The 12242-nt window shown below is 27.3% G+C and overlaps 1 protein-coding gene across 2 annotated transcripts in view; it reads right to left on the bottom strand.

Annotated features, from left to right (window-relative positions):
* The window catches only part of LOC136072138 (dynein regulatory complex subunit 4-like), a 53418-nt gene extending 41793 nt beyond the window's left edge, over nt 1–11625 (bottom strand). Inside the window, exons 1-2 of one of the 2 annotated variants that reach the window (XM_065820654.1) lie at nt 11514–11582; nt 10172–10204 (exon numbers count right to left, since the gene is read on the bottom strand). The gene's annotated coding sequence lies outside the window, so the exon portion shown is untranslated. Of the gene's footprint in view, nt 1–10171; nt 10205–11513 lie in introns of both variants that reach the window. The other variant, XM_065820653.1, reaches the window with a different exon arrangement.
* Between the last annotated feature and the right edge of the window lie 617 nt (nt 11626–12242).

Raw genomic sequence — 12242 nt, 5'->3', positions numbered from 1 at the left:
TATATATATATATATATATATATATATAGCCCACAGAATTAGGAAAAATAAGGTCAGCAGTAATTTTGCAACCATAATCTGTGTGAAGTCAGCATCAGGTTGGCAGAAAAAATGTGAAACAAAGGTTTAACCACAAAACATAGAAACAAGGTCAGCGATTTTTTGCCTACCTCAAACACACAAACACTAGGTCGGCAGTTAGGTCAGCATTGCCGAATGCTGAGGGCTGGATACATATATATATATATATATATATATATATATATATATATATATATATATATATATATATATATATATATATATATTTCCAAAAGCAAATGTAATGTCTTTATTTAAGGATTCCAGAACCAACCCCTCAAACTACAGACTAATATCCGTTACCTCAATTCCGTGTAAAATAATAGAGAAATTAGTTAAGAAAGCAATCATGCAGAATCTAAAATCAAACAACCTTCTATCAAATAGTCAACATGGTTTTTTAAAGAAAAAAGCATGCATTATGAATCTCCTTAAAACAATGGACTTTTTGACTGGAAATACAGACAGAAAACTACCAGTTGACAACATATTCCTGAACTTCGCCAAAGCAGTTGACAAAGTGCCACATCAGCGAATGCTTTACAAACAAAAAATGTACGAAATGGAAGGGATTCTTCTCAATTAGATAAAAGCATTTCTACTCAACAGGTCTCAATGAGTCATCCTTGGTGACACCCAGTCGAATTGGTTACTTGTGACAAAGATACCAAAACTGACAAATGTAGATGTTAACAACTTTGCCTAAATTTTCTAGTCAATTGTAGTAAACAAAGTGATCTCATCCAAAAATATAAGATTATTAATAACATCGAAATAGTCAACTGGCACTTACCTCCACCATGATCAAAAATACAGCAACAATTTAGTTCATTTTAACTTTTTTAACAACCACATTATCAATGCATGGAACATCTTACCAGATAAAGTAAGCGATTTTTTAATTACCAATAGCTTTAAAGTGAGCTTATGTATATGTGTGTGTGTGTGTATATATATATATATATATATATATATATATATATATATATATATATATATACAGGGTGTTAGCCAGAAAAAAAATTTATACAGCGTTTTAGCGAAATTGGGAATTTAGGTGCGGCTAAAAAAAAAAAGGTCATTACATTCTGACATTTAAAAAAGTAGATACAATTTTTTAGATACAATTAAGTTTCAATAAAAATTTTCTATTTTTTCTGGGTTATTCATAGGAATATTTTTCTGTTTTATTTTTCAGGAACATTTTTATATTTTATAAATGTTTAATTATAATTATTCAACTTGTTTCATTTTAAGCAATTTTCGTCAGTTTTCATTTTTAAATTGCTTCTCTCCTTTGTTTAATATTGTTGAGAGAAAACTAGAACAAAAGAAAATTGTTTGCAGTTTTAATGAATGAATTATTAAATTTATTTATTGAAACTTTGATCTATTTTAATTACATAAATCGCTTTTAAACAGTTTTAAAAGGTTTAAACGATTAGTTACATATACTGTCTTCTTTTATTTTTATTTTCATTTTTAAATTATAAATGTAAAAAAAATGCTAAATAGTATTTAATTTTTAACAAAACATTTTTGACGATTTCCAAGATCCTCTTGTAACTTTTTAACTAGCTAAAAAAACTTTTTAACGACAGTCAATAAAAAAAACTATACATTATACTTAGGAATGCCAGAATTTTACAGCTTTTACGAAGGAAAATACTAAAAAAAAATTATTACAGGTTTGTAAAATCCGTAAAATTGTAATTTTTGTAAAATCCAGACGTTTGACAACCCTAGTTGTATGGGAAGATTTTGAATATATCAGATTTAAAATACTTAGTATTTTAAAACGAAAAATTTTAAAATAGTTAAATACTTTTAACTTTCTTACATAGGTAATCGTATTATTGTTCATCATATTTTATATTACGATTTTTATCATAAGATAAATTCAAATAGTAAAAAAAACTTATTTAAATCGATAGCTTTTAAATGAAAGTTAAATTAAAGTTTCCCAAATTTAAAAAACCTTTTATTGAAAAATTGGTTGGCTTGCTAATTTCCATCAAATATAATGCTACTTTTATTTAAATACTCGGTGTAGTTAATACGATTTACAAATTATTTGAATTTATTTATTTGAAATTGCCATGATTTTATAGGCGTATTATGTCCAAACAAAAGCTGTTATACTTTTTTTCGCTTCAGGTTTTTTTAATATATGAAGAATTTTTCTCTTTTTTATATAATTTTCTAATCCTTTTACTACCCCTAATTATGAATACAAAGAATACCATTTTGGAGCCTTTAGATCACTTTCGCTCATCGGCGTTAACATGAACTTAGTTAAAATCTTTTGAAAAAGTGCTTTAATTTACTATAGATCCTAGTTCTAATTGTTTCTGACCTATTAGCTTTATATAGTTGTCAAAATACAATATTTCTATCAATTTTTACAAAAAATACAAGAATTCAGACCAAAAAAGAACTTGCAATCAAGAAAAAGCGCCAATAAACGGTAAAAGTTTTTAATCTATGATGTTCATTTTACCTAAAAATCATGTTTATTTGAAATCTTATACGAATTTGGACAAGCAAATTAGGATTTTAAGAAGATTTTTTTAAGAAAAAAAAACTACGGTTTCTGGGTTTTTTCGCTTCAAATATTTATATTTTATGATACCGCAAAATTTATCATTTTATTTTTTCCGTCTTTTCATGATTCACAGACCTGATCATTTAACGGAAATATGTAGTAGTCAACAAAATATCATACAGACGCTACAGTATTTTAAAATTCCCTTAACTACACCAAGTAAGTAACAAAGACATTTAAGGGGAAGATCGATTTTTTTCTATTTACAAATATACATTAAATATCTACGTAAATTTTGAATTTGTAAATTAAAAAAAATTAATTATTGTAATTATTGTAAACATTGGTTAATAATTAATAATATTATTTAACTTTTATGTTTTACGCAAATATAACATATTCAATAAGTTTGATTGCAAGTTTTATTTTTGATTTTTTGTTGTTGTTATTTTCGGTTTACTTTACCAGCTAATTTATTTTACCAAAATTATTAATAAATCTTTAATTATAAAAACGTTATTAACTTATTTTATATTATAATATTTATTAATATGCAAATTTTATTTGTAACTTTCCTAACTTAAGATAAAAAGCAAGAATGTAAATAAAGAGTTTTTGAATAACAAAAATGAATTAATAAAACAATTTATCAAACGTATTGAACAATTTTAACTGGAGAATAACTGACGTCAATTAAAAATTAAAAATATTTTTTTTCAACTTTTGAATGAATGATCTTGGTTGTTAATGACGACACTTTTTTTTTCACATTAAAAAATCGATATTAATTCTAAATTGATTAACTTAATTCATTTCCTTGTTGCGTGTACTAATTGCATTTAAATCTGAGACTGATTTCATTTTTTATTTTACTATGATCTTAAAAACCTTTGGGAATTTTAAACCAATTGGGAAACCGCGTTATACACGGCGCCATCAGGCTGGCTAACACTCTGATATATATATATATATATATATATATATATATATATATATATATATATATATATATATATATATATAATATATATATATATATATATATATATATATATATATATATATATATAATTAAATGTATTAATATATATTTATATATATATATATATGTAAAATTTTTATGAAACATTCCAAAAAACTGGTAACACTACCTAGCAAACATATAAAAATAAATTTTTAATTTCACTACCACCCTGCAACTAACATGCAAACATTAACATGACCCTGAACTTCATTATAAGATATTTACTTGTATATATTGTGTTTAAATTATGTTGTTTGTTTTTTTGTTTTATTTTAATTAGTTAAAATTGAAAATAAAAATGGCTTCTGTTAAAACATGAATTGAAACTGAACATGGTATACTTAAACAACTTAGACCACTCAAAACAATTGCCAACTTCTGCTGGTGTATTTAAAACATGACTATTTATTAAAAAATTACAATTATACAAGTGTTACTGGAAGAGCAACGGACATAGCTAATAAAATTAAAGCGCTGTACAACAAAGCAAATATTTCTACCATTGAAGTCAGCAGCTTAGTTGTTCACATAAAGAGACTAACTAACAAAATACATGATCTTGGTAAATACTCTAATGACAAGAAGTCCTCTGCCACATTTAAATCAAGTTTACAGATGTTAGACCAACTATTCGATATTTTTCTGTGTAAGTGTTTTGATAATGGTGTTTGAGAAAAGTCAGTTTGTTCATGTTCACTGCAAAAAAAATTCCAATACTCGAATGGGAGTTCTGGACAGATTAAAAAACGCTACAGAAGATGGTAATAAGAAAAGTAGACAAAGAAGAAACAAGCTGCAGAAGAGAGAAAAACATGCAGTTTACCAATTACAGATAAGAATTGAAGTTTGATAAAGAAATTGACCCAAGTGAAACATATTGCAGTCAAAGTCACACAAAGATTTTTGCCAATTGAGATGTCAAATAATAAAACAATGTCAAGTTATGAAGTGATGTCAAGTGATAATAAGATGTCAAGAGATGAAGAGATCAAGATTTAGATCTTCTAACACCAGAGAACGCTATTGATCCAGCAAAACTATTGTCAGAGAAATATGTGGAGGAAAAAGGAAATTAAAAAGCATGCTGCTAAAGTCTGAGAAGTACTTTGCATTGGATTTGATGGGAAGGAGGATATCACTTCTGATAAAACAAGTAATGTCCAAGGAAATTTTAAAGAAGAGCATTATGTGATAGTGTTATTTCCAAAAGCAAATATGTCAATCATGTCATGCCACAAAGTAGTAAAGCTGTTGATATTGAACAAGAGATACTATTGAGCATCAACAACATCAAATCATCAGACACTTTAGCAGCAGTTGTTTGCGGTGGTGCTGTGAGTCACATAGGTCAACACAATAGAGTTATAAGAAAATTATATAAAGGTCTTGGAAGGACATTGCAATGGTCAGTCTGCTTGTTATATACAAATGAACTACCTTTTAGAAAATATTTCTCCCTTCCAGATGGTAGACAGGTCCAGCTACTTCAACAGGTAAAATAGGCATTGCACTGAATTTTGATCCTAAAGGTTAGTTATTGTGATCTTTAAACATATATCTGGTAAAGTTGAGGATGTAAGTGTTAATGTTAAGAAAGACTTAAGCTTTGATCAAATATACCTTCTCAAAGCTCGTTTAACTGTTCAGCAAGGATACACTGCTTATGATCAAATATTGTTCCTCCAGACTGCTTTGCCAGGAAATCTCCACCATGCAAGGTAGCTAATAAAAGTCAATCATATTTTATTTTTACATATATGTCTACAAAAAAAATCCTTCAAAACCATTGCATAGAATTGCAAGATTCATTGTAAATTTTTATGCGCCATCTTGGTTCAACTTAAAGCATCATGCTTCTTTTAATGATGAAACAAGAAATTTCTTTTATCTTATAAAGCAGTACAATGAACTAGTGAAGAAAGACTGGAAAATTCTTAAACCAGTGTTGCAAAATAATGGTTAGTTTGCACATCCTGAAAACATTGTTCTTGGAGAGTCTTTGTGTGACAAAATAATTGACGCAGGAGCTACATCACAAAGTAGCAAGATATGAAACAAGTCTTTGATAAATCAAGGATCAAATTTGATCAGAAAGCTTCGTCATTCATAAAAATGATTGACTGGTCTGTTGCTATCGCAACACCAACAACACTTTTATTAACTGTTTTTAATGATGGTCTTGAACATTTCCAGTTCCACATCCACATCTTGAGTGGTATTCTAGAAAGTGACAGGAGCCCCAGCCCCAGCTAAACTGAGACTTTTTGCAAACTCGGCCCAGCCCCTGCAAAATTATAAGATTTAGCAGAGGCTGATAGCCAGGGGCTAGAAAAAAATTTATAATACTTTATACTATAATTTTATACTTACATTTACTTTTTATCAAATACTGGCATATATTTATATATTTTTAAACTCTTATTAACTTTCAGCCAAAAAAAAAAAGGGTTAAAAAGCTAAAAAAATGGTTAACTGAAGACTTAAAAAGTTATAGGTTGTATATAAAGGAAAAACATGAAGTTTAATAGTTTTAAGGGCAGATTAGAAAAAAATGTTGTATTAAACAACATTGTTAGTGAAGATTAAAGTGATTTAAGTATCAGCATGTAGAGAGGTAGCAGCTTCAGGATTAAATGGTAAAGGTAGAATTAAGAAAACTTGAAGAGAGTGCTTTACATATTGTACAAATGAGCTTTAGTTAAGGAAAGAAAATGCTCTAGATTGTTTATATTAGAGAAACAGGATAAATAAGGAAGACTAAAGCCTAATGATAATGATGATGATGATGGTGATGATGATGATGATGATGATGATGATGATGATGATAATGATGATGATGATGATGATGATGATGATGATGATGATGATGATGATGATGATGATGATGATGATGATGATGATGATGATGATGATGATAATGATGATGATAATGATGATGATAATGATGACCATAATGATGATCATCATCATCATGATATATATATATATACATAATATATATATGTGATGTCCAACCCCTATTTTAGCCCCGGTATATATATTAATTTTTGTACTTCAACAAGGTGTCTCCAACACCTTGTTGAAGTACAAAATTAAAAAAAAAGGAAAAAAGTCCTAAAATTTTGCCCGCAACTGCACCAAATGTGAGAGTAGAAAATTGATTTAAAAAATTTTCTTTTAAATCTTTGCTTTCAACAAGGTTGCAAGCAACCACTATTAGAGTTGCTGCAAGCAACCACTATTAAAGACTAATGGGATGGTAGTTAGACAAGTCAGATCGCTCTCCAGAATCTTTGAAAATAAGGATAACAAATGCCGCTTTCCAGTATGCCGGAAAACAAGACTACGATAGCCACTTGTTGAATAGTTTTGAAAGTATAGATGCAGTTCCGGAGAGCACTTCTGCAAGACTGCAACAGGTATGTTGTCTGGACCACAAGCTCTAGAAAAGTCTTAGCAGGAAATCAGAAGATTTTAGATACAGAAGCTGGAGTGATGCTATGCAATGGATCAACCTGTTTCATCGCAATATCAGGTAGAACGCAACTAGTGGAAGTTTCATCAATATTATCAAAAGATGATATTGATGAAAAGTTCTTAGCAAACAATTCATCTTTGTCTTTAGGTGAGGTTGCAAAGTTTGAACCATACAAGAGAGGTGGAATAACAGATTATTGATACTGTTTAAGATTCTCCAGAAGTCACGAGAGTCTAATTTTTGAGATGAAATACAAGATTTCATGACCTAAGAATAGCAGGCTTTGGCGTTAGACAAAACCATTTTAAAACAGTTTCTAGCAATAGTGAACAGACATCCGTTTTCTGAAGATTGTTAAACTGAAAAAGTAACAGTTTCGATTGGAAATTACAGCAGCACAATGTGAGGAAAACCATGGAGAAGAATGAGACTTGACCTGGAATCATTGAGAGGGAATAAAAGATTTCATGCGCACTCGTCAGCAGGAAGACAAAAGATTTCTACCCAAGAGCCATCATGAAGAAAATCACAGAAAGAATCCCAGTCAGCTTTAAGGTAGTTGTAAGAGGTATGATGATAAGGGGATTCTGATGATGAAGAATCTGAATGATGATGAAGGGGATTCTGATGATGAAGAAAAATGAGATAATAGTATTAAAGAGATCAAACGGTGATCAGAAGCACCTAAGGGTGAATGTGGAGAAACTGAGCACTTATTAGGATCAGAAACAAGACATAAGTCGAGTAAAGAAGGTAAATGATTTGGGTTGTCAGAAAAGCGAGTTGGAAAATTGACTATTTGAGTTAGAGATTGAGAAAGACAAAAGTTGAGGGCCTTAATGCCAGCAGAGTCATAAACGTTAGAGTCCAGCCATTCAATGTGATGAGCAAAAGTCACCAACAATGATATTGGCTGATGGATAAAGAGAGAGGGCTCGGTTAATTTATCAGAAATAACATCGAAAAGAGTGCAGTCTTGAGATGAAGGAGAGCGATATAGAAAAAAGAGAAAAGCGATAGAGTGAAGTGGAGCTAAACAAAAGCACATAAAAGAATAGTCTGTGGATTCAAACCTAGTTTCCTAACAAATGGGTGAATTCTTATAAATGTAAATACCCAGGCCAAGCATGTGACTAATGGAGTCTTTACGAATTAAAGGAAATTAACCATCAACACTAAGATTAGGAGATGAGACAGCTGAACTCAAATTAGTCTCACAAAGAGCAAGTAGGTCTGGTGAACTTTGCAAGAGATAAGACTCAACAGAAGAAAAGTTACTTCAAAGACCATCAATATTAGTGAATGATAAGTTTAGAGAACTTGGTGATGACGATGGTTTTTTGTGTTTTATAGTTTTTGGTACTTTAGTCATTTTAAATTGTTTAAAGAATTTGACTCAAAGCATAGATAGTACTCAGTACACAATTGTGGTGAAAAGCAGTCGAGGCCATATTTGAAACCATAAAACTGAGTTTTAGAGCTGTACCCTCATTAGAGGATAATAGAATGAGTTGCCAAGTCATAAAAACAGAGTCTAGCAAAACCCATGCATTGAGTCAAGAAGATCCAGTGTTCAACATCTTAAACTGGAAACAATGTATTAAAAATACATCTGCACTAGCCTAATAAATGAAGAAGGGGTGTGAGGCTGGTCAACAGATAGAATCTGTTTACCCCTTAAATATTTTATGTACTATTCTTTAATATATTTATATGCATCGATAAATTTTAAATTTCATGCAAATTCAAAAATTTTAAATTTCATGCAATTCAAAAATTATGACTTTATAAAATTTATCACCCCTTAAATTGAGGGGGACAGTTTGGGGCAGTTGCGCTCAAAATTTTAGGGCTGTTTTGTTTCCAGGTTTTAATTATCACAATTTTTTGCAAAGTTTACTTATTTGACATAAGTATAAACACATAAATGTTTGGAGTTTGTTCTATGCGTGGAAGTTAGCAATCTTAAACATCAAAAAATGCTGGATCTGCCCCTGTATATAATGCAAATAAAAATGTAAATGTTTTCATAAACAAGACAAATTTTTTTAATTTGTAAAACCATTTTATTAATAAAAAACAATACATGTTTTGACTAACACTAGTCCTCTTCAGTTAAACTTAAATATTTAAAATTTTTTTAAATATTATAAAGGTGTAAGAAAACAATACAAAATGTAATTATTTGTGTACAAACTAACAATAATAATATAATTTCATAAGTACAATAAAATCAATTAATTAACAGTTTAACATATCATAATAAAAAAAAAAAGAAATAGCAAAAGAAAAAATGCACCATATGTATAGAAAGTAGCTAAACAGAAAGCATCATTTGTATATGGTTAACCTGTTTATAAACATAATTTTTTTAAGTTTTAACTCAAATTTATTAGACGCCAAATTTAAAACAGAAAAATACTTATTATTTAACTGCATGAAACAATGGCATGGAGATGCTTATAGATGAGACTTTTTCTCCCTCTTGTAATGCTTAGTAATCCATGTCTTGAGTTGGCTTTAACTACTACTTTCTATACATATTGTGTATCTTTTTAACCTATTCTTTTGCTATTTCCTATTTCTTTAGTATGAGATATTAAACTCTTTAATTGATTTTATTGTACTTTTGTAATTATATTATTATTAGTTTGAACTCAAATAATTACACTTTATACTGTTTGTTTTTTAACACCTTTAAAGGTATTTTAACAAAATTTAAATATTTAATTTTTAATGACAATTGTTAGACGAAGCATGTATTATTTTTTATTAAGAAAATGATTTTAAAAATTAAAAAATTTGTCTTATTTAAAAAAATATTTACATTTATATATATATATATATATATATATATATATATATATATATATATATATATATATATATATATATATATATATATATATATATATACGTAAGTGTATATAATAAAGAAAAACACGTAATAAATTAACACATAATAAATATTTTAAACAACATTAAACATATAACTATTTCACAATTATTAGCCAACTAAAAACAAATTAATAATATTATTAACCTAACTTCTAATCAATTTCCGTTCCGTAACGATCTAAAATACAAATATTAGCCGTAACGTCCACTAAACAAATTGTAGCAAAATTAAACTTTTACTACTTGCCTGATGATTTTGATAACACATGAAACTCAGAGTTGCAATATTAAATTATATTATAAACATTAGCATTTAGCTAATTCCTGGTACTGCGGGTAACAGTAACATATATGCTATATATATATATATATATATATATATATATATATATATATATATATATATATATATATATATATATATATATATATATATATATATATATATGTATACATATATATATATATGTATATATATACATATATATACATATATATATATATGTATACATATATATATATATATATATATATATATATATATATATATATATATATATATATATATATATATATATATATATATATATATATATATATATATATATATATATATATATATATATATATATATATATATATATATATATATATATATATATATATATAAATTATGTTAGTGTATTCTACAAACAGAGTGCTCAATGTTCTAAAAGAACAGAGCAATAATAAATTAGTAAAAACACTTATCTATTTTTTGATTCCTTCAACACTGTGTTTTACCAGCAGTAGGTTTATCAGGAAGAACCTTCATCAGGAAAATTCTTCCTGGTGAACCTACTGATGGTGAAACACAGTGTTGAAGTAGTCAAAAAATAGATAAGTGTTTTTACTAATTTATATATATATATATGTATATGTATATAAATAAATAAATATATATATATATATATATATATATATATATATATATATATATATATATATATATATATATATATATATATATATATATATATATATATATATATATATATATATATTCATATATATATATATATATATATATATATATATATATATATATATATATATATATATATATATATATATATATATATATATATATATATATATACATATATATATATAAATGTATGTGTGTATGTATGTATGTGTGTATGTATGTATGTATGTATGTATGTATGTATGTATGTATGTATGTATGTATGTATGTATGTATGTATGTATGTATGTATGTATGTATGTATGTATGTATGTATGTATGTATGTATGTATGTATGTATGTATGTATGTATGTATGTATGTATGTATGTATGTGTGTATGTATGTATGTATTTATATATGTATTTATGTATGTATGTATTTATGTATAATATTATCAAATATGGATTCTTTCAATACTAGAATTAGAATGGTAGAACATTCATATATTACATTCACGCATAAAAATGTAAATATCTTACTTCCATGGCTTCCACGAGGCCATATTTGCAAACAGTTTTCAACACGAAGCCACTGCATATTTATTTTTTTAATCCGCTTTTGTTAAAAAACCGATAACTTCTTTTTTCGATTATGGTATTCAACACACGGGGTATCCAAAAATCATTACCTGATTTGTTTTGCTAATAACATCTTGTTGGATTTATTTATACATAAAGTGTTAACAATAAATAAAAAATTAAAATTGAAAACAATATCTAAAAAAAAATGGTTTATGTATGAAGTATTCATACATAGACCATTAAATATTGAATACTTTTTCTACATGGCGTAGAAAGTCCTCAGATATGTTTACATTATTGGCTCTAATTTTATGTTTCTATCTAGTCTAAATATGATCGTTTGATCATTTATTTTTTAGAAAAAAAAACCTGGTGGACCCAGTTGACCGAGCAGGCCAATTTAAATCACCGTATTTGAAGATGATGCGATCGGGAAAAATTTTCGCATATTTTCCAGATTTAATCTATTTATTTTTGGCACCATATTTTTTTAAATCTTTTTCCTTTAACTGCGCCGTTGACTGTATATAAATGACTTTTTTGCTATGATATATTGTTCTGATTGGAACAAAAAGATTAATAATATTACGAAGATTATCTAAGAAAATGTTCCTATACTCTTCAGTTGTGAAGAGATTTAAAAAAATTTAGTCCCAGCTGATGTTAAAATATTTTTAAAAAATTCTA

This window comes from Hydra vulgaris, chromosome 15 (genome assembly GCF_038396675.1).
Source record: "Hydra vulgaris chromosome 15, alternate assembly HydraT2T_AEP".
NCBI lineage: Eukaryota > Metazoa > Cnidaria > Hydrozoa > Anthoathecata > Hydridae > Hydra > Hydra vulgaris.
The sequence above is the reverse complement of the archived record's forward strand: the minus strand, read 5'-3'. Positions and strand labels throughout refer to the sequence as shown.